The sequence below is a fragment of the Scyliorhinus torazame genome, chromosome 10 (assembly GCF_047496885.1).
Source record: "Scyliorhinus torazame isolate Kashiwa2021f chromosome 10, sScyTor2.1, whole genome shotgun sequence".
Classification (NCBI taxonomy): domain Eukaryota; kingdom Metazoa; phylum Chordata; class Chondrichthyes; order Carcharhiniformes; family Scyliorhinidae; genus Scyliorhinus; species Scyliorhinus torazame.
The window spans coordinates 166,990,408-167,014,327 of NC_092716.1; positions in this window are offsets into that span (position 1 = coordinate 166,990,408).

Sequence of the window (23,920 nt, forward strand, 5' to 3'; positions counted from 1 at the left end):
TAAGTGATTGACCAAGACCATGGCAGATGGAGTATAATATGAGGAAATGCAAAACCATCTGCTTTGGGAGGTCAAGCAGTATATTTTAAATAGATACGAGGTTAGTAAACATAGGCTTTCAGAGGGATTTGGATGCCTTCGTTTATGCACTGTGGCTCATTTTGTGTCATCTGCAAGATTCAGAAACTCAGCAATTCTTGTTCAGCACCACCTTCCGAATCTGGCTTCTACTGCCTAGAAGGACAAGGGCAGCAGGCACATGAGAACACTATCACCTGCAGGATCGCCTCCAAGTCACACTTTATCCTGAAGAGGAAATGGTGATGTATGATTGTTTTCGGACTGGGGGATGGGAAACGGTAAAGTTGTCCAGGGCCATTGATTTTCTTGACTTGCTAGGCTCGGGTGTAAAGGGTGCAACTTAAACATTTAAACACTCAATGCATTCTATACTCGGTTCGAGCAGGTAACCAACAATCCGCTGTCGAGTGCCCCAGCAGCCCGTAACTCACCCATACCCACCATCACAGCTTCCAAAGTCAGATCGGCCTTCCTGAAAGTGAACCCTCGGAAGGCGACGGGCCCGGATGGGATCTCTGGTCGTGCACTCAGATCCTTCGCGGACCAGCTGGCAGAGGTATTCACGGACATCTTTAACCTGTCCCTACTCCACTCCGAGGTCTCCACCTGCTTCAAGAAGACCACCATTATACCGGTACCAAAGAAGAACCAGGCAACGTGTCTAAATGACTACCGACTGGTGGCCCTGACTTCAGTCGTAATGAAGTACTTCGAGAGGTTGATCGTGAAGCGCACCACCTCCATACTCCCAGAACCTTTATCCACTGCAATTCGAATACCGTCGCAACCGGTCCACAGTAGACACCATTTCCCTGACCCTAAGGAAAGGGAATTCATTGAATGTTTACAGGAGGGCTTTTTGGAACAGCTTGTGATGGAGCCCACGAGGGGACAGGCCATTCTGGACTTAGTGTTATGTAATGAGCCAGACTTGATTAAAGATCTTAAAGTAAGGGAACACTTAGGAGGCAGTGATCAAAATATGGTCGAATTCAATCTCTAATTTGAAAGAAAGAAGCTAGAATCAGATGTAAAGGTGTTACAGTTAAATAAAGGTAACTACAGGGGCATGAGGGAGGAACTGATGAAAATCGACTGGGAGCAGAGCCTAGTGGGAAAGACAGTAGAACAGCAATGGCAGGAGTTTCTGGGAGTAATTGAGGACACAGTACAGAGGTTCATCCCAAAGAAAAGAAAGGTTATCAGAGGGGGGATTAGGCAGCCATGGCTGACAAAGGAAGTTAGGGAATGCATCAAAGCAAAAGAGAAAGCCTATAATGTGGCAAAGAGTAGTGGGAAGTCAGAAGATTGGGAAGGCTACAAAAACAAACAGAGGATAACAAAGAGAGAAATAAGGAAAGAGAGGACCAATTATGAAGGTAGGCTAGCCAGTAACATTAGGAATGATAGTAAAAGTTTATTTAAATACATTAAAAACAAACGGGAGGCAAAAGTAGACATTGGGCCGCTCCAAAATGACGTTGGTAATCTAGTGATGGGAGACAAGGAAATAGCTGAGGAACTAAATAAGTACTTTGCGTCAGTCTTCACAGTAGAAGACATGAGTAATATCCCAACAATTCAGGAGAGTCAGGGGGCAGAGTTGAATATGGTAGCCATCACAAAGGAGAAAGTGCTAGAGAAACTAAGAGGTCTAAAAATTGATAAATCTCCGGGCCCAGATGGGCTACATCCTAGAGTTCTAAAGGAGATAGCTGAAGAAATAGTGGAGGCGTTAGTTATGATCTTTCAAAAGTCGCTGGAGTCAGGGAAAGTCCCAGAGGATTGGAAAATTGCTGTTGTAACCCCCCTGTTCAAGAAGGGAACAAGGAAAAAGATGGAAAATTATTGGCCTATTAGCCTAACCTCGGTTGTTGGCAAGATTCTAGAATCCATTATTAAGGATGAGATTTCTAAATTCTTGGAAGTGCAGGGTCGGATTAGGACAAGTCAGCATGGATTTAGTAAGGGGAGGTCGTGCCTGACAAACCTGTTAGAGTTCTTTGAAGAGATAACAAATAGGTTAGTCCAAGGAGAGCCAATGGATGTTATCTATCTTGACTTCCAAAAGGCCTTTGATAAGGTGCCTCACGGGAGACTGCTGAGTTAAATAAGGGCCCATGGTATTCGAGGCAAGGTACTAACATGGATTGACGATTGGCTGTCAGGCAGAAGGCAGAGAGTTGGGATAAAAGGTTCTTTTTCGGAATGGCAACCGGTGACGAGTGGTGTCCCGCAGGGTTCAGTGTTGGGGCCACAGCTGTTCTCTTTATATATTAACGATCTAGATGACGGGACTGGGGCATTCTGGCTAAGTTTGCCGATGATACAAAGATAGGTGGAGGGGCAGGTAGTATGGAGGAGGTGGGGAGGCTGCAGAAAGATTTCGACAGTTTAGGAGAGTGGTCCAAGAAATGGCTGATGAAATTCAACGTGGGCAAGTGCGAAGTCATGCACTTTGGAAAAAAGAATAGAGGCATGGACTATTTTCTAAACGGTGACAAAATTCACAATGCTGAAGTGCAAAGGGACTTGGGAGTCCTAGTCCAGGATTCTCTAAAGGTAAACTTGCAGGTTGAGTCCGTAATTCAGAAAGCAAATGCAATGTTGTCATTCATCTCAAGAGGCTTGGAATATAAAAGCAGGGATGTACTTCTGAAGCTTTATAAAGCATTAGTTAGGCCCCATTTAGAATACTGTGAGCAATTTTGGGCCCCACACCTCAGGAAGGACATACTGGCTCTGGAGTGGGTCCAGCGGAGATTCACATGGATGATCCCAGGAATGGTAGGCCTAACATACGATGAACGTCTGAGGATCCTGGGATTATATTCATTGGAGTTTAGGAGATTGAGGGGAGATCTAATAGAAACTTACAAGATAATGAATGGCTTAGATAGGGTGGACGTAGGGAAGTTGTTTCCATTAGCAGGGGAGACTAGGACCCGGGGGCACAGCCTTAGAATAAAAGGGAGTCACTTTAGAACAGAGATGAGGAGAAATTTCTTCAGCCAGAGAGTGGTGGGTCTGTGGAATTCATTGCCACAGAGGGCGGTGGAGGCCGGGACGTTGAGTGTCTTTAAGACAGAAGTTGATAAATTCTTGATTTCTTGAGGAATTAAGGGCTATGGAGAGAGAGCGGGTAAATGGAGTTGAAATCAGCCATGATTGAATGGTGGAGTGGACTCGATGGGCCGAATGGCCTTACTTCCGCTCCTATGTCTCATGGTCTTATACTCATCCCTAGGGCACCTCGACAACAAAGACTCCTACATCAGACTCCTATTTATTGACTACAGCTCCACCTTCAACACCATAATCCCAGCCAAGCTTATATCAAAGCTCCAAAACCTAGGGCTTGGCTCCCCACTCTTAAAACTGGATCCTCGATTTTCTGACCAACAGACCACAATCAGTAAGAATGAACAACAACACCTCCTCCACAATAGTCCTCAATACTGGGGCCCCGCAAGGCTGCGTACTTAGCCCCCTACTCTACTCCCTGTACACACACGACTGCGTGGCAACATTTGGTTCCAACTCCATCTACAAGTTTGCTGACGATACGACCATAGTGGGCTGGATCTCGAATAACGACGAGTCAGAATACAGAAGGGAGATAGAGAACCTTGTGAGTGGTGCAGCGACAACAATCTCTCCCTCAATGCCAGCAGAGCTGGTCATTGACTTCAGGAAGCAAAGAACTGTACACACCCCTGTCAGCATCAATGGGGCCGATGGTTAGCAATTTGAAATTCCTAGGGGTACACATATCCAAAAATCTGTCCTGGTCCACCCACATCGACGCTACCACCAAGAAAGCACAATACCCTATACTTCCTCAGGAAACTAATGAAATTCGGCATGTCCACATTAACCCTTACCAACTTTTACAGATGCACCATAGAAAGCATCCTATCTGGCTGCATCACAACCTGGTATGGCAACTGCTCGGCCCAGGACTGTAAGAAACTTCAGAGAGTCGTGAACACCGCCCAGTCCATCACACAAACCTGCCTCCCATCCATTGACTCCATTTACACCTCCCGCTGCCTGGGGAAAGCGGGCAGCATAACCAAAGACCCCTCCCACCCGGCTTACTCACTCTACCAACTTCTTCCATTGAGCAGGAGATACAGAAGTCTGAGAACACGCACGAACAGACTCAAATACAGCTTCTTCCCCGCTGTTACCAGACTCTGAAATGACCCTCTTACGGACTGACCTCATTAGCACTACACCCTGTATGCTTCATCCAATGCCGGTGCTTATGTAGTTACATTGTATATGTTGTGTTGCCCTATTATGTATTTTCTTTTCTTCCCTTTTCTTCCCATACTTAATGATCTGTTGAGCTGCTCGCAGAAAAATACTTTTCACTGTACCTCGGTACACGTGACAATAAACAAATCCAATCCATTTTCAGGTGACTCAAAACTTGAAAGCATGTGAACTATGAGGATGATAGTGATAGGCTTCAAGATGACATCAGCGGGTTGGTGGATACACAGCAGATAAAATTAAATGCAGCGACGAATGAGGCAATGTACTTTTCACAGGAAGATTGAGGAGAGGCACTGTAAACTAAAGAATTAAATTCTAAGGAAGTGCAGGAACAGAGAAAGCTGGAGGTATTTATGCACAAATTATTGAAATGGCATGGTGGGCAGAGAAAATGGTTAAAAAGGCATATGGGAACCTGGTCCTGAATTTTATGCTCCCTCTTGGCAAGCTTTGAGGCAGTGTGTGTGGGGGGGGGGGGGGGGGGGGTGGTTCTTGCCGGGTCTTGCCCACCCCAACCTGGTCAGGATTTTGCAGTGGGGTGGGCAATGTCTCGGATGGGATGCCCACCCTTTCCCCTATTAAGGCCCTTAAGGCAGGTGCCATAAAGCTCAGGTACGAAATAGGAAACATTTCAATCTTCAACCTCAGGTGGGAAGGTGGGTGGGGCGTCACCATTGGAACCCTCATTTTGACTGGAGGTGCAATCCCCTCGAGGACTGGGCACCTCCAGACCTCCACCTCCCAAAGCTTATTCTCTGATAACCCAATCGCCCACCTCCCCTCCCCGGGATCCATACCACTTACCTGGCCTCCATGTCCCAACACTTAATCCCAGGCATGTCACTGCAGTGCCTCTTCTAGCCACTGCAGCACTATGCCTGGGTGAACTGGGGAACTGTGGCCAATCTGATTATTCCGCAGCTCTCCAAGGTGGGAATTTCTTTCCAGTGGGAACAAAAGTCCCATCTGCTGCCAATCAATCTTCTGAGAGCATAAAATAGCTGGCTTGTCAGAGTCAGCAGGAAACAAACCCACTGACTCTCTGGATGGCAAGGGTTGAGCCCTCAACACCCAAAACATTCAGGCCCAGGGCTTTATAAATGAAGGTATAGTGTAGAAAAGCAAGGAGGTCATGATGAAACTTGGTAAAACATTGGTTTGGCTTCAACTGGAGTATTTTAACTAGTTCTGGGCACAACACTTTAGGAAGGATGTGAAGGCTTTCAAAAGATTGCAGAAAGGATTTATGAAAATGGTTCTGGGGATAGTTTATGTGGATAGATTGGAGAAGCTGGAATTGTTCTCTTTACAGAAGAGAAGGTTGAAGGGAAATTTGACAGGTGGCATGGGGGCCTGAGGGACAGGGACAGACTGTTTCCATTGGCAAAACGGTCAAGAACCAAAGGACACCACTTTAAGCTGACTGGGAAAAGAATTAGTAGCACAATAAGGAAAAATGTTTTATCATAGAGTGTATTTGGAATCTGGAGTAAGATTCAGTCCAGTTTTTCAAAAGGGAATTTGATCACCACCTCAGGAAAAGGGCAGCGAAATTAAACAAGTTGAGATGAACTTGCAGAGAACCAGAACAGACACAATGGACTGAATGGCCTCCTTCTATGTTTGTAACCATTCTGTGATGATACTTCACCAAATCATCAATCTAATTAGCATTTACATGAATGCAGAATTGACCCTTGGTCTGTGCACTGACCTTATCTTGGTTTTGATGATAGTTGGGCCACTTCAACTAGTCCAGCGCTACTTGCTTAAGGAGGAAAGGTATTGCAAAAATGCACTTTCACAGACTTTGTTAGTGAAAACAAAAGATATTTAGTAATAAAAATTGTATTGCAGCCTCATAGCTGTATCGAGCTCCGAAAATGTCATTTTGCCGAGGAGCCTCTCTCACCATGGGGTGATTCTGCACCCTGAGTCCCAATTAGTCTCACAAGCCAGGTGACTCTTTCTCTGCTGTGTTCCCCTTACAGGGACAATCACCACATCCCTCCTTCTTTAAGTCCTTTATACAATCTTCAATAACTAATTCACTCAGTCTTAAATATTAACTCAACATTATGTACATGAGTTGGACAATTATAAATCGAGTCTTTGAGGGAGATTTCTGATTCTTGAAGAGCGGCGTAATTCTGTAGTCTGAGCTGTTTCCACAAGATTGATGTTAACTGAAACTGCAATAATGGGTACCTCTTCTGGCACAGTCAATTCATAACTATTTACTTCCATGGAGACATCTGTCAGATTGATAACAGGGCGATCAGGTATTTTACTTCTTACTGGTTTGAAAACAAGATGGCAACACTGACTGCTGGAGCGTCTCTCTATTCCTCAAGTGGTCCATGTGTTTATGAACGATTTGTCCCTCCATGTTAACTTGGTGTGAAAGGAGTCCAGTCTTAGAGACAGTACTTGCGAAGATCCAAGTTGATCCACTCCTGAGGTTTCTCACATATACGGCTTCAATTACCATAAATGATCAGCTGTACTATGTGAATCATGGCCTACTTTCTGATTGCATTGTCTCACTTTTACCCTCACTCCAAATTTGGAAACACGAGGCTCAATCTCATTCTGACATGATGCTTTATCAGCAGTTCTGATGGTGGAACTCCCGTTGTTGCATGTGGAGTGGTACGATAGCTGAGGAGCAATTGAGATTTTGGTCTCCAAGGTTCCTCCTGACAGTTTCTTTGGGTCAGACTTGAACGTTTCGATGGCTCTCTCAGTTTGTCTGCTGGATGATAGACGGTAAGACACAGTTCTATCGTTGGTAATTCTGTTGGAGAGTGGTGAAGTTTTGAAACTCAGCACATGTGAATATGGTTCCATTGTCCGATACCATGACTTCACGTCATCCGTGAGTTGAAAATCATTGAAATTTTTAAAAAAATAAATGAAAATCGCTTATTGTCACAAGTAGGCTTCAAATGAAGTTACTGTGAAAAGCCCCTAGTCGCCACATTTCGGCGCCTCGGGGAGGCTGGTATGGGAAATTGGTGTAATCATTTGATGGTAGCATGTGATGGAGGTGACTTCACCTCAAAAATGTCCATCCATTTAGAGTATGCATCAATCACAAGCAAAACATTGTGCTCAGGAATGGACCACCATAATCAATATGGATTTGTACCCATGAGCTGACAGGCTATTTCCAAGGGCGATGTGGGCTGTAGCAGACAGCCTTTGTTGCATTGGCACTGTTGACAGTGTTTGACTAGCTTCTCAGTATCAGCATCAATATCAGGCTACCATACACAACTACTGGCAAGCATCTTCATCTTAGAGATGCCAGGATGAGTGCTGTGTAATTCAGTTAGGAGCAGCTTTCTACCTGGGATAGGAATGACTACTCTTGCTTCCCAGAGTATGATGCCATTCTGACAACTCAATTCATTCTTGCGGGTAAAGAATGGCTCATTTACCCATCATATAAGTATTTTGTCTCTCACTTTGGACAGAAGTGGATCTCAATTGGTCCAGTTCATGATCTGCTTCGTTGAGACTGGCAATGTGTCTAAATAATTTAATGCCATGATGATCTCTTGTGGTATTGGAGAACACCTGATACTTTCTTTCAATTGGAGGTGGCTAAGAGCATCCACATTCGCTATGTGTGTTCCAGGTCGGTGTTTGAAAGTATATTCATAGACGGATAGAATTAATGGCTAGTGTTGAATTCTTGCCAAGGTGATTGGCGGGATAGCGCTGTCCTTGTGGAAGAGACCCAAGAGCGGTTTGTGGTCAGAAACAATGTAAGTACCGGTGGAATTTATTGACGCCAAAGAGAATCCTTCCTTCTCGGCTTGTGAGTAGCCTTTTTTGGCCTCTGAGAGGGTTCTTGACACACAACCTATCGGCCTTTCAGAGCCGTCGTCCACCTCATGGGACATCACCGCACCAACACCATATGAAGAAATGTCGCAGGTCAATATCAATTCTTTAGATGGGTTGAATGTATAACCAGTGTGAGGAATGCAGCAATTGCTTCACTCTGTTGAAAACTTCCTCCTGGGGAGCCTTACAAGACTGACAATGGTGCTTCTTTTACCGAATATGCAAGGGGATCAATACCATTGATAAGTTTGGTCAAAAAAAGGTCCATAGTAGTTCTCAATCCCCAAAAATCGATTTTGAGTTCTGTTGTGTTTGTGGGGACCTTTATCGCCTTAAACTTGTCTCCATAGGGTGTAATCCTTGTGCATCTACACTGTATCCAAGGTAGGTTAATCAGTGGTTTGAAACCAGAAATTCTCTTTCTTGAGGTGAACACCAGCCTCCTGAAATCTCTTTAACACCTCTTATAAGTTTGCTTGATGCTCGACCTCTGTCGATCCCTTTATAATGACATCATCACGTTATACTACAACCTGCAATAGTCCCTGTAGCATACTCTCCATTGTCCTTTGGAATATTGCACATACTGAAGACATACCAAAGGGCAGGTGCATGTGCTGGAATAGTCCTTTGTGTGTGTTATTGGGACATACCCCCGGGAAGCATCATCTAATTCGAGTTGGTGATACGTGGTGGCTCATATCCAGCTTTGTGTAAGATTGACCTCCTGCCAGTTTTGCATACAGGTCTTCAGTTCTCAGCATTTGTTATTTATTTAGCTTGGGAACCTGTTAGCTTATAATTGCCATAAATGCGGATGGTCTTGGCCTGTTTCAATACGGGGACTATAGCTGCTGCCCATTCCGAGAATTGAACTGGCTGGATAATGGCGCGTTATTCTAGTTTGTTTCACTCAGTATCTACTTTCTCTCATAAGGCATATGGTACCAGTCTTGCTCTAAAGAATCGGTGAGTCGCCTCTGGATCCATATAAATCTGGGGTAGCCCTTTGATTTTGTCTAATTCATCACAGAAGATGCTCTCATATTTTCTTATTAGTTTAGGCAGTCCCCCTTCATGCACCAAAAACCTTGATCCAATTCAACTTTATTTCTTCAAGCCAATCGCAGCCGAGAGGACTTGGTCCTTCACCCGTCACGATTATCACTGAGAGCTGGGTAGGCTGTTGTCCTTAGCTTACAGATACAATTGTGGAGCCTTTTATTTGTATTGCTTCTACTGTAGAAGTCTTCAACTTGGCAGAAGTGCTCTTCAGGTTCAATGATTGGACTCCCTCTCTTCGGCACTGAAATATATGCTCATTCATCACAGTGGCTGATGCCCCTTATCCACTTCCAACTTAAGAGACTTCCCATTTACCTGGAGCATTACAGTAATAGGGTCTATCTTACATGTTACTTGTAACATCTTGGTTGTTTGATTAATCTGCAATCTTGACTTAGCTCTGCATTGTTTTATCAAATGTCCTCTTTTGTGACAATAAAAACACTCCGCTTCCTTAAACCGACATGATTTAGGAATGTGGTAACCTTCCACTTTGAGTAATATTGATTGAATGCCTATTCTGTACCTTTTTGTTTTGTTGGAGGTTGGAATAGTTTCCTGTTGTTTGGCAGTTTTGGCACCATGTATGGCTGCAGATACCTGCCCTAATCGGTGAACTGTGCCATTTTATGCTCCCTGCAGCTCTTGTGTTTCAGTATTTTCCATGGTCAGCTCTATCTTCATTGCTGTCAATCTCTGCAAGCAATCTGTGTTGAAAAGTATTGTTGGTCACACCTATCCTGTAACATATCGTTTAGGTTGGCTCCAAAATTACAATACCCCAATAATTGCTTCAGTTTAGTAATGTGTTGCAATCAATTCGCCTCGGGCTCGTCCCTCGATTAAATTTGCATATCTGGAGTATGACAGATGGTTGAGTTTCCAATTGAGCCTTCACTAAATCCATGAGCTCCCTATAAGATTTGGAGTCAGGTGCACTTGGGCTGTAAGACTGTGAATAAAGTTATAAGGTCTGAGTTCCACAAACACTTGGTAGAATTGGTTTATGTTTCGCCTCCTCCCCTATTTTGCTTGCTTGGAAATAACACCCAAGGTGCTCACCACATTGTGTCCAGTCCTCTGTAGAGGAGTCAAATGGGTCTATTTACCCAAAGGGAGGCATTCTGGTGACTATTTTCTTTTAAAAGACTTTGATTAAAACAGGATACTCACAGGTGTTGGTTCAGAGGCAGGGTGAGTGGTGCAGGGGTGAATGAGGCAACTGGGGGCGGGGTGTCAGGTCGGGGCTCGTGGGTGGGGATTCAGCACATGCCAGGTCCCGGAGGGAGACTGTGTCCTGGCGCCCGTCAGGGTGCGCCACGAAGGCGTACTGCGGGTTCGCGTGTAGGAGGTGGACTTTTTCGACCAAGGGGTCGGACTTATGGGTCCGCACATGCTTGCGAAAGAGGATGGGTCCAGGAACTGTCAGTCATGTTGGGAGCGAGACCCCGGAGGTGGACTTCCTGGGGAAGGCAAACACAGGTTCGTGAGGGGTCTCGTTGGTCGCGGTGCAGAGGAGCGACGGATGGAGTGGAGCGCGTCGGGGAGGACCTCCTTCCAGCGGGAGACCGGGAGATTTGATCTTGCCCCGCTGCGTATTATTAAACATAAAGGCAACCGACCGTTGGTCAGTGAGGAGAGTGAATCTCCTGCCGGCCAGGTAATGCCTCCAATGTCGCACAGCTTCCACAATGGCGTGGGCCTCCTTTTCGACAGAGGAATGCCGAATTTCGGAGGCATGGAGGGTACGGGAAAAGAAGGCCACGGGCCTGCCCGCCTGGTTGAGGGTGGCGGCCAGAGCTACGTCCGATGCATCGCTCTCCACCTGGAAGGAGAGGGACTCGTCGACCGCGTGCATCGTGGCCTTGGCGATGTCTGCCTTGAAACGGTTGAAGGCCTGGCGGGCCTCAGCCATCAGGGCAAAAACTGTGGACTGAATGAGCGGACGGGCCTTGTCCACATAATTACGGACCCACTGAGCATTGTAGGAGAACAATCCCAGGCATCGTTTCAGGGCCTTGGGGCAGTGGGGGAGGGGAAGTTCCAGGAGGGGGCGCATGCGTTCGGGGTCGGGCCCTTGGACTCCATTTTCCACCACATAGCCAAGGATGGCTAAGCGGTTGGTGCGGAACATGCAATTCTCCTTCTTGTATGTGAGATTAAGGAGTTTGGCGGTCTGGAGGAATTTTTGGAGGTTTGCGTCATGGTCCTGCTGATCGTGGCCGCAGATGGTGACGTTATCTAGGTACGGGAAGGTGGCCCGCAGTCCGTACCGGTCAGCCATTCGGTTCATCTCTCGCTGGAAGACTGAGACCCCATTAGTGACGCCGAAAGGAATCCTAAGGAAGTGATAGAGGCGGCCATCTGCTTCGAACGGAGCGGATGGGGAGCTGGTGGTAGGCGGACTTCAGGTCCATTGTGGAAAAGACTCAATACTGCGCAATCTGATTGACCATGTCAGATATGCGTGGGAGGGGGTACGCATCGAGCTGCGTGTACCGATTGATGGTCTGACTGGAGTCAATGACCATCCTGTGCTTCTCCCCAGTCTTTACTGCTACCACTTGAGCTCTCCAGGGGCTGTTGCTGGTCTCAGTGACCCCTTCCCGCAGAAGCCTTTGGACCCTCCGACTTGATGAAGGTCCTGTCCTGGGCACTGTACCGTCTGCTCCTAGTGGCGATGGGTTTGCAATCCGGGGTGAGATTCGCAAACAGGGAAGGTGGATCGACCTTAAGGGTTGTGAGGCCGCATACGGTGAGTGGGGGGTAGGGGTCCGCCGAATTTTAAGGTTAGGCTTTGGAGATGGCACTGAAAGTCCAGGCCGAGTAACAGGGCAGCGCAGAGAGGGGGAGGACGTAGAGCCAGAAGTTACTGAACTCTACGCCCTGGACGGTGAGGGTCGCGATGCAGTATCCCCGGATTTCCACGGAATGGGATCCGGAGGCCAGGGAGATTTTCTGGGTGACGGGGTGTACCGGGAGGGAGCAGCGCCTCACCGTAGTGGGGTGGATGAAGCTCTCTTTGCTCCCGGAGTCAAAAAGGCAGGTCGTCTCGTGCCCATCGAGCTTCACCGTCGTCAGCACGGTCGAGGTTGCGGGGCCGGGACTGATCCAGGGTGATGGAGGCGAGCTGCGGCAGATGCTGGGAGGTCCCGTGCTGGTCAGCGGTGGTGGAGGTAGCGGCAGGCAATGAACCGCAAGACGAGCAAGGGTCCTGAGACGCCGTCCAAAATGGCGCCGAAGATGGCAGCGCCCCCGGGCTGCACGTGGCTTGCGGTGAAGAAGATGGCGGTGCCCACGGGCCGCACGTGACTTGCGAAGAGGAAAATGGCAACGCCCGTGGGTCGCACATGGGGTGTGTAGGAATGCCGGGCCTGGAAACAGCGGCGACCAACTGGGCCTGGCAAACAGAAACAAAGTGTCCCTTCTTCCCACAGCCGTTGCAGGTCGCGCTTCGCGCTGCGCATCGCTGCCTGGGGTGTTTGTTTTGCCCGCAGAAATAGCACTTGGGCCCCCCAGAGTTGGCTGGCTGCCTCGCGGTGCATGCTTGCAGTGGGCTGGAGTCGGCAGCTGTTGGGGCCCACAATGCCCATGAGGGTGCCGCGCGGTCGGGGGCGTAGGACTGGATGTTACGGGAGGCCACTTGTAATGAATTAGCGAGCTGCCTAGTTCCCGCAAGAACAAGCGTACCCCCTTCCAGTAGCCGCAGGCGGACGTACGCAGACTTCATGCCCGTAACGTAAGCATGTCGAATTAAACGTTTGGTGTGCTGGACTGCCGAAACTGCTTGGCAGTCACAGTGCCTACCTAGGATGTGCAGGGCACGCCAGAGATCATCCAGAGACTCCCCGGGGAGTTGCTGTCTCGTGGCCAGGAGGTGCCTGGGTATACTTGATTGACTGGTCAAATGTAATGTCCCTTCAGGAGCTCCATCGCTTCGGAGTAAGTGGGTGCAACCCGGATGAGAGGAAAAATGTCAGGGCTCACCCGTGAATAGAGGACTTGGAGCTTCTGCGAGTCCGAGGGTTCCTCAGCGGATGTTCGGAGGTAGCTTTCGAAGCAGGCTAGCCAGTGGTCAAAGGCGGACATAGTGTTGGATGCTTGACGGCTCAGCTGCAGGCGATCAGGCTTGATGCGGAGATCCATCATTCAAAAAAAATTTTGCTCAATAAATTAATGCACTATCAATTACCACAAAGACGAGAGTAGTGGAATAATCGAGGCTTTATTGAGCAAAGATGTTGTGCCTCCTGTAGCTGGAACCAGAATGGTTGCAGCACCGGCGAGCACTCGCATTTATACGCCACCTACTGGGCGGAGCCAGCAGGCAGGGATTTACCCATGTACCTCTACTATACGGGCAGTGCCGTAATACATGTAATACAACTCGTGGTGACTACCACAACATGGAAAGTAGGACTGGAGAGAAAGTGGAGAGCTGGGGAATTTCAATGGGGGATTATTAGCTAGAAGGGAGAAGGGAGCGGCTCTGCCTGTCAATAATATTGCAATTGAAATGGTTGCCCCCAGACTAACAACAGAAAAATCCTTTTCCTATTCTTCAAAATTTTGCCCTACATTCCACCCCCTTTCTCTCTACTCCACTCTTGTAGTTAATAGCAACTCTTTTTCTGTAATTTTCAATTCCTAACTCTGTACATACTGCTTTGCCTCTGTTACCACCTGAAAAATTCATCACTGAATGATGCACTAAGCGTCAAGAACCACAAAGACATGTGAGACTTTAACCAAGGCTTTAATACATTACATAGGAAGCTTACCCGACACAGACGACCCCAGACAAAATGGGTCCGGTCTCAGAAGTTGGGTCTTATACTTAACTCCCGGGGGAGTGGCCAAGGCGGAGCTCTCCGTGGCCAGGTCAGGTTACATACAGGTGACCGAACCTCTACAGAGCTACAGTACAATACACAGTACCATACACAGGAATACAGGGCCACGTTACACACAACTATTATATAACTATGTACAATGCTAGGGAAGTACAGTGGTGTATCACCACATTCACCCCTTGGTTAGAAAGAAGTCCGGGGTGAAAATATGGAGCAGCAAACACAGTGAACAAACAGGGAGTAACGAACAGAGTCCATCAGGAGGTTCCGTGTCGTCAGAGGTCGAGACGAACGATGGGTTAGGTCGATCTCTTTGAACGTCGGAGCTGCGGCGCTGAGGTAGTGTCCGGCGGTATCCGTGCAGTCGGTGGTGCTGGTTCGCGAGGCGGCATGACGTCCCCCACCGCTTCGGCTGGATCGAGGCGAAACTGCGGGATGACAGCGGCTGGCACGGAGTAGTAACAGGCCGAGGAATCAACGGGAGCAGAGAGGGAGCGGGGTGGAGATTGCGGGGCGGGGGCGGCAGGGGCCCCAGAGTGGGCCAGGTCCTTGATGGAGACGGTCTCCTCACACCCGTCGGGGTACGCTATGTACGTGTACTGTGGGTGGGCGTGGAGGAGACGGACTCGCTCCACCAGGGGCTCCGCCTTAGAGGTCCGCACGTGCTTGCGGAGCAGGACGTCTCCTGGGGATAGGAGCCAGGACGGAAGCGATGTTACGGATGCCGATCTCCTGGATAAAAGAAACATCCGCTCATGAGGGGTAGCATTCGTTGCAGTACACAAAAGGGACCGGATGGAGTGGAGTGCGGCGGGGAGGGCCTCCTGCCAACAGGAGACTGGTAGGCCTTTGGACTTGAGGGCTAGCAGCACGGCCTTCCAAACTGTCGCGTTCTCCCTCTCCACCTGTCCGTTCCCCCGGGGGTTGTAACTGGTCGTCCTGCTCGAGGCAACGCCCCTGGCGAGCAGGTACCGACGCAGCTCCTCGCTCATGAAGGAGGAGCCCCGGTCACTGTGAATGTAATTGGGATAACCGAACAGCATGAAGAGGTCGTGCAACGCTTTGATGACGGTGGAGGAGGTCGTGTCGGGGCAGGGAATGGCGAAGGGGAACCGCGAGTACTCGTCGATGACATTGAGGAAGTACGTGTTGCGGTTGTGGGTGGGGAGGGGCCCTTTGAAGTCAATGCTGAGACGTTCAAAGGGGCGGGTAGCCTTGATTAGGTGCGCCTTGTCTGGCTTGTAGAATTGCGGCTTGCACTCCGCACAGACTTGGCAGTCCCTAGTCATGGCCTTGACCTCCTCGACTGAGAAGGGCAGGTTGTGGCCCTTGGTGTAGTGGTAGAAATGATAAGATATTACGGTGGAGGATCGAACTCTCCACCTACAATTATAGTATCTTATACCGGCCAGGTAAGCTCAATGATCCGCCTGATGCCCGGGTGACAGAGGTCATTATGTAGTGCCCGCAGTCGGTCATCCTGTGTGTTGGCACAAGTACTACGGGACAGGGCATCAGGAGGATCATTGAGCTTACCTGGCCGGTATAAGATACTATAATTGTAAGTGGAGAGTTCGATCCTCCACCGTAATATCTTATCATTTTTGATTTTACCTCGTTGTTTGTTGTCGAACATGAACGCAACTGATCGTTGGTCAGTAACGAGGGTAAATGGTTTTCCGGCCAGGTAGTGCCTCCAGTGCCGGATGGCTTCCACTATGGCCTGTGCCTCCTTCTCAAAAGAGGAGTGGCGGATCTCGGTGCCATGGAGTGTGCGGGAAAAAAAGGCGATGGGCCTGCCCGCCTGGTTGAGGGTGGCACCCAGGGCAAAGTCGGAGGCATCGCTCTCGACTTGGAATGGTGCAGACTCGTCTACCACATGCAAGGCGGCTTTGGCGATAGCGGTTTTTAGGAGGTGGAAGGCCTGGCAGGCCTCGGGTGGGAGGGGGAAGGAGGGGGAACGGAGGAGGGGTCGGGCCTTGTCAGCGTACTCGGACACCCACTGGGTATAGTAGGCAAAGAACCCGAGGCATCGCCTCAGTTCTTTGGGGCAGGTGGGAATGGGGAGTTCGAGAAGGGGGCGCAGACGGTCGGGATCGGGGCCGAGGACACCGTTCTCCACCACGTAGCCGAGTATGGCGAGGCGGGTGGTGCCGAAAACACATTTTGCCTCGTTGTACGTGAGATTGAGGCGTTTGTCAGTTTGGAGGAATTTAGTGAGGTTGATGTCATGGTCCTGCTGGTTGTGGCCGCAGATGGTGACGTTGTCCAGATACGGGAAGGTAGCCCGCAGTCTGTTCTGGTCCACCATTCGGTCCATCTCCCGTTGGAAGACCGAGACTCCATTGGTGACGCCAAAGGGTACCCTAAGAAAGTGGTAGAGGCGGCCGTCCGCCTCGAAGGCCGTGAAGTTACGGTCCTCCGGGCGGATAGGGAGCTGGTGGTAGGCGGATTTCAAGTCTATGGTGGAGAACACCCGGTACTGTGCAATCCGGTTGACCATGTCAGATATGCGAGGGAGGGGATACGCATCAAGCAGCGTGTACCGGTTGATGGTCTGACTGTAGTCAATGACCATGCAGTGTTTCTCGGTAGACTTGACTACCACCACTTGGGCTCGCCAGGGGCTGGTGCTGTGAGCAATGATCTTTTCCGAGAGAAGGTGCTTAATCTCCGCTCGAATGAATTGGCGGTCCCCGAAACTGTAACGCCGACTTTTAGTAGCCACGGGCTTGCAGTCGGGGGTGAGATTAGCAAACAGTGAAGGGGGGGGATCCTGAGCGTGGAGAGACTACAGGTGGGACCCGGGGGGGATCAGGGAAGAACTGGGGGTTGGAGACCGTGAGCGGGGGGAGGGGGCCGTTAAAATGCAAGGTGAGGCTGCGCAGGTGGCATTGGAAGTCCAGGCCGAGGATCGCGGCGGCGCAGAGGTGAGGCAGGACCATGAATTTGAAATCCTGGAACACCGCGCCGTTCACTGAGAGGGTGACGACGCAGTAGCCCGAAACCTCGACCGACTGGGAGTTGGAGGCCATGGAAATATGCCTGCGCGTGGGTAGTACCTTGAGGGAGCAGCGGCGCACGGTGTCCGGGTGGAGGAAGCTCTCCGTGCTGCCGCTGTCGAAGAGGCAGGTAACAGTGAAACAATTTACCTGAACCTCCATGGTGGTTCTGGCGAGCTGATGCGGTCGGTCCTGGTCGAGGACGATGGATGCGATGGTGGAGCTGTTGGAGAAGGGTGCCGGATCCGGGGAGCGGCCTGTGGAAGAAGGTGGCGGCGCCCAGGCGTCGTAGGCTGCTGTTGGAGGCCAGGTTGCTGTCGTTGGCTGCATCTCAGTTGTTTGCAGCATTTCGGTCGAGTGCGCAGGACCGGAAGTGACGACCGGCGGCGGGGCGGACCCGGAAGCGACGATCGGCAGCGGACCGGAAGTGACGTGCGGCGGACTGGAAGTGAAGGAAGCCGGGCCGGGGATAATCAAAAATGGCGGGGCCCCTGCGTCGCACATGTCGAATAGCGAGCCGGGAACGGAGGATGGCGGCACCCTGGAGTAGCAGGCCGCGGTGTTGGACCCCGAGGCAGCGGTGGAGCGGCAGACATTTGCAAAATGGCATTTCTTGCCAGAGGCCGAACAGGTAGCATCTCTAGCAGGGCAGCGTTTCCTGGGGTGTTTTGCCTGGCCACAAAAGTAACACTGGGGCCCAGGCATTATTTTTATTGCTGGTGTGGCTGGGTGGGCCGTGACTTGCAGGGGTTGTTGCTGGGCGGGCGGCAGGGAGGTAGCGGCCACGTAGGGAACGTGGGCAGGCGCATAGGAAGTTTGGGCAGGCATGTAGGACGCATTATTGTCATAGGCTGCCTGTTGGGCCTCTGCCATAGTGACTGCCGTGTCCAGAGTCAGGGTAGTTTGTGCCAGTCAGAGTTGGCGAATTGGGATGGAAGCGATGCCATCTACAAAGGCATCGAGCGCCAGGGCCTCAGTGTTCTGCTCAGCGGAGACTGCTGGCACGTTGCAGGTGAGCGCGAGGGCACGGAGGTTCCGAACGAACACGGATAGGGGTTCACCCGGCTGCTGGTGCCGGGAGGCGAGGCGGTGGCGGGCGTAAATAGAATTAACAGTTCGTGCATACCGGCTTTTGAGCGTCACGATGGCATCGGCGTAGGTCGTTGTTCCCGTGATGAGGTCGAAAAGCCCGTAGTCGAGCCGTGAGCACAGGAGGTTGAGTCGGTCAGGGTCCGTTTTGGCGAAGGCGGAGGATGCTTCCAGGTAGGCCTCGAAACACCGGAGCCAGCAGTTGAAAAGGTGATCCGCGCGTGGAGCGTGGGGGTCGAGCGAGAGCTTGTCGGGTTTCAGAGCAGCCTCCATTATAACTGTAGTGTATTAAATTGATGCACTAAGCGTCAAGAACCACAAAGACATGTGAGGCTTTAACCAAGGCTTTAATACACTACATAGGAAGCTTACCCGACACAGACGACCCCAGACAAAGTGGGTCCGGTCTCAGAAGTTGGGTCTTATACTTAACTCCCGGGGGAGTGGCCAAGGCGGAGCTCTCCGTGGCCAGGTCAGGTTACATACAGGTGACTGAACCTCTACAGAGCTACAGTACAATACACAGGACCATACACAGGATTACAGGGCCACGTTACACACAACTATTATATAACTATGTACAATGCTAGGGAAGTACAGTGGTGTATCACCACACTGAAAATATCTTTTAAGTGATCTTTCAGTTTCCCCCGGCTAACTTCTCTCCCCTGTATGTCCTACTCCTTATTTTGCAAAGCACCTTGGGATATGAATGGTGCCATGACACACATACCACTGTTTTCAAGACTGACTTTGTTTGGGGAGGGGGCAATGAATTATTCATGTTATTGGGTTATTGATAGGTGTGTAACAAATGGACTGCTAGTTATTTGTCTGTGGAGACCATGCTTCTTTAAGACAGTAGCATTTTTAAGTGAAAAAATGTCCGCCTATTGTATTTTGATAATTTTGGTCATTGAGACTGCAGCATGGGTCAAAAAGGCACTTGGTCTGTTTTGAAGTTGTTGCCAATCCAAATCCTCTGCTGCTGAACTGAAACACGATTGTATTCAATTTGGCTTGAAGTGTTTTCGCCATGATATCTGTCGCATAACCGTGTTCTCAGACAGTTAGTAACAATGTAAAGCCCCTTTTCTCATGTTTACATCCTAAATGCTCTTTTGATCTCAGCTTATCTACTCCTCTATGTATTTTTTGTTTTCTTCGCCAGGTGATCAGCTTGATCTTAAACCTTTTGAGGTAAAACCGACATATTTTCAATTTGGAACCAGCAACAAAACAAAATACACAAGATAGCAAATGACCTGGCAGTTCACTCCAAAAACAGCCTTGTAATCCCTTACTACCAGTCATGCAATCTGATATCATGTATTTACTTAATCAGAAACACTTGTAATATGCACTCATTGACGTCACTTGGCTGTGCTTTTCAGTGCATAAAACTAAGGCAGATCGGAGACTAGAAATGCCACTGGGAATTGTAAACTTTCAGCACAGAAAATCAGATTTGTGCTTACAATGTTATAAAAATAATAGATATCCTGAGCCAGTTAAAGACAGTGACAGAATCTCAGGGTTCAGATACTCTGTTCAAACAACTGGATTGTTCTCATGGTCTGACCCTCTTAATTGGGCCATTGCCTTGCAACTCTTCATTTTCTACGCAATAGCACCCTGGGTGGCCCAACAACATTTGCTCAGAAAGATCCGTTCATAACCTACAAGGCCAGGCTCCTTGGATAACCTATCACCAGCATCTCCCTACGGAAAGGTTACCACTTTTTGCCATGTCTAAACATGGACTTGAAAGATCCAATGGCATTATTTCAAAGCAGGGCAGGGCCATTTTCCCTGCTGTCTGCACAATATTTCTCCCTCAAACCAACAATAAATAACAAATCATTTGGTCCTTATCATATTGCTATTTGTGGGACTTTGCTGTGCTTTAATTGGCTGATGTGTTCTCATCACATTAGCACTTTTAAACATACTTCATTGGCAGTAAAGTGCTTTGAGCCATCCTGATGCAGTATAGAATGGGTGTTCATCTGTCTCTAATCCTTATCTGCATTTTGACATCTGTTTTGCTGAAACCACAAAGCAAAGCTTGTCAATCTAGGAAGTTGGCACCCCCAGTGGCTCAGTAAGTGTATCTCAGTGAGTGGTTGGGCCATGGCAACCAGAAAGGTCTCAGATGTGATCACTGTGCTGTGCTGAGGTAACTAATTTCAGGAGTAGGTGAGGCACATCTTAGCAACAGCTAATGGGAAAATAAGCCAGACATGGCAGCATGGTGACACAGTGGTTAGCACTGCTGCCTCACGGTGCTGAGGACCCGGGTCCGATCCTGGCCCCGGGTCACTGGCCGTGTGGAGTTTTCACATTCTCCCTGTGTCTGTGTGGGTCTCACCCCCACACCCCAAAAAGGTGAATTGGCCACGCTAAATTGCCCCTTCATTGAAAAAAAAAGAATTGGGTACTTTAAATTTATAAAAAAGCAAAAGAAAAATAAATTGTTCTTCACTGAATTTATAAGAAAAAAAAATCTGCCAGACTTCCCAGTCCAGATAACTGTTCCGAAACCTGTGCTGCAAGTGTCTATGCGGATGTCAAGTGCAGACAGCATAAAACTTAGCCTACACTATTTGAGCTAAAGACAATAACACATTGGCCACATCCATGAGGTTGAGCACAGTGTTTCTCAGCATGAGACCTCCAGACTCCTGGGGGAGGGTAGGGATTTTTCAGTCAAGTAATAAGCAAATGAATATGGCTGGAGCCAGGCCTGTAGTGCTGATGGGGCCATGAAAATCACCAGTTGCATTTACAAAGACTGATGGTTGGCACCAGGTGAATTTCATAGAATCATAGAATCCCTACAGTGCAGAAGGGGGACATTCAATCCATCAAGTCTGCACCAACCCTCTGAAAGAGCTCCCTACCTAGACCCAATCCCCATCCTATCCCCGTAACCCAACCTAGGGGCAATTTATCATGGCAATCCACGTAACCTGCACACCTTTGAACTCTGGGAGGAAACTGGAGCACCCGAAGGAAACCCATGCTGACATGGGAAGAACGTGCAAACTCCACACAGACATTCGCCCGAGGTTGGAATCAAACCCAGGTCGCTGGCTCTTTGAGGCAGCAGTGCTAACCACTGTGTCACCGTGCTACCTTGTGGATTTGTCTATTATCACATGTACCGAGGTGTAGTGAAAAGTATTTTTCTATGCGCAGCTCAAACAGATCATTTAGTACATGAAAAGAAAATACGTAATAGGACAACACAAGGTACACAATGTAAATACATAGATACCAGCATCGGTACAGGAGTGTAGTATTAATCAGATCAGTCCATAAGAGGGTGGTTTAGGAGTCTGGTAACAGTGGGGAAGTAGCTGTTTTTGAATCTGATCGTGCATGTTTCAGACTTTTGTATCTCCTGCTCAATGGAAGAAGTTGGAAGAGGGAGTAAGCCAGGTGGAAGGTGTCTTTGATTATGCTTCCCGCTTTCCCAAGGCAGCAGGAGGTGTAGGTAGAGTCAATGGATGGGAGGTGGGTTCGTGTGACCGACTGGGCGGTGTTCACGACTCTATGAAGTTTCTTGCGGTCTTGGTGTGTGTACAGTACTTTGCTTTCTGAAGTCAATGACCAGCTCTTTAGTTTTGCTGGCATTGAGGGAGAGATTGTTGTCGTTACACTACCCCACTAGGTTCTCTATCTCCCTCCTGTATTCTGAATCATCGTTGTTCGAGATCCGACTGACTATGGTTGCGTCATCAGCAAACTTGTAGATGGGGCTGGAGCCAAACTTGTAGATGGGGCTGGAGCCAAATTTTGCCATGCAGTCGTATGTGTATAGGGAGTATAGTAGGGGGCTAAGCACGCAGCTTTGTTGGGACCCGGTAATGAGGACTATCATGGAGGAGGTGTTGTTGTTTATCCTTTCTGATTGTGGTCTATGAGTCAGAAAGTCGAGTTGCAGGTTGAGGAGTCAAATCCTAGGTTTTGGAGCTTTGATATGAGCTTGGCTGGGATTATGGTGTTGAAGGCAGAGCTGTAGTCGATTAAATAGGGGTCTGATGTAGGAGTGCTTCTTGTCGAGATGCTCCAGGAATGAGTGTAGGGCCAGGGAGATGGCGTCTGCTGTAGACCGGTTGCAGCGGTATGCGAATTGCAGTGGATCTAGGCATTCTGGGAGTATGGAGTTGATGTACCTCATGACCAACCTCTCGAAGCACTTCATTATGATCGATGTCAGGGCCACCGGATGGTAGTCATCGAGGCACGTTGCCTCGGTCTTTTATGGCACCAGTATGATGGTGGTCTTCGTGAAGCAGGTGGGGACCTTGGAACGGAGTTGGGAGAGGTTGAAGATGTCCGCGAACACATCTGCCAGCTGGTCCGCGCAGGATCTGAGTGCACAACCAGGGACCCCATCCGGATCTGTCGTCTTCCGAGGGTTCACTTTCAGGAAGGCCAATCTGACTTCGGAAGCTGTGACGGTGGGTATGGGTGTGTCTGGAGCTGCTGGGACACTCAACAGCGGTTTGATGGTATCCTGCTCGAACCGAGCATGGAATGCATTGAGTTCATTGGAGAAGGGTGTGCTGCTGCCGGAGATAGTGATCGGCTTCGCTTTGTAGCCCAAGCAGTCATGTAGGAGTTCTTCTGTTTCCTCGGACCAGCACTGCACGACCTTCTTAAGCGGATTCCCCCACTTAAGTTCCTGCTTGTATGCCGGGAGAAGGAGCACCGTCTTATGGTCTGATTTTCCAAAGTGTGGTCGGGGAATGGAATGATAGGCACCCATGATTTTTGTGTAGCAGTGGTAGGAAATATTGTCGCCCCTGATGGGACAGGAGATGCGTTAGTAGAGTTTTAACAGTACACTCTTGAGGTTGGTCTTGTTGAAGCTCCCGGCCACTATGAACAAGGCCTCTGGGTGTTCTGTTTCATTGTTGTTTATACCTGTGTACAGTTCGTCCAGCACCTTCTTCACCTCTGCCTGGGGTGGGATGTAGGCTGCAGTGATAATGGCTGAAATAAACCCACGTGGAAGGTAGTACGAGGAAAGTTATTTTAAATATTGGTGCTAAATATTGCTTAAACTCAAAGAAAGATGACAAAAATATGAGTTCACGCAGGTATTATGAATTAGTCTGTATCCAAATGCAGCACAACCTGGCCAATATCCAGGCTTAGGCTGACGAGGGCAATTAACATTCATGCCATTCAAGTGCCAGGCCATGACCATTTCCAACAAGAGCGAATCTAACCATCGCCCCTTGATATTCAAAGACATTACCATCACTGAATCCCCCACTATCAACATCTTGGGCAATGCCGTTGACCAGAAACTGAACTAGACTAACCATATAAATACTGTGCCTACAAAGGCAAGTCAGAGGCTAGCAATCCTGCAGCGAGTAACTCGCCTCCTGACTTGCCAACGCACAGGTCAGGATTGATGGAATACTTTCCACTTGCCTCAATGAGTACAATTCCAATAATGCTCAAGAAGCTTGATATAATCCAGGACAAAGCAATCTGCTTGATTGGCACTCCATTCACAAACATTGACTTCCTCCACCAACGTTGCACAATGGCAGCTGTGTATACCATCTACAAGTAGCATGCAGGAACACACCAACACTCCTTAGACAGCATCTTCCAAACCCACGATCCCTACCATCTTGAAGGTCAAGAACAACAACCACATGGGAA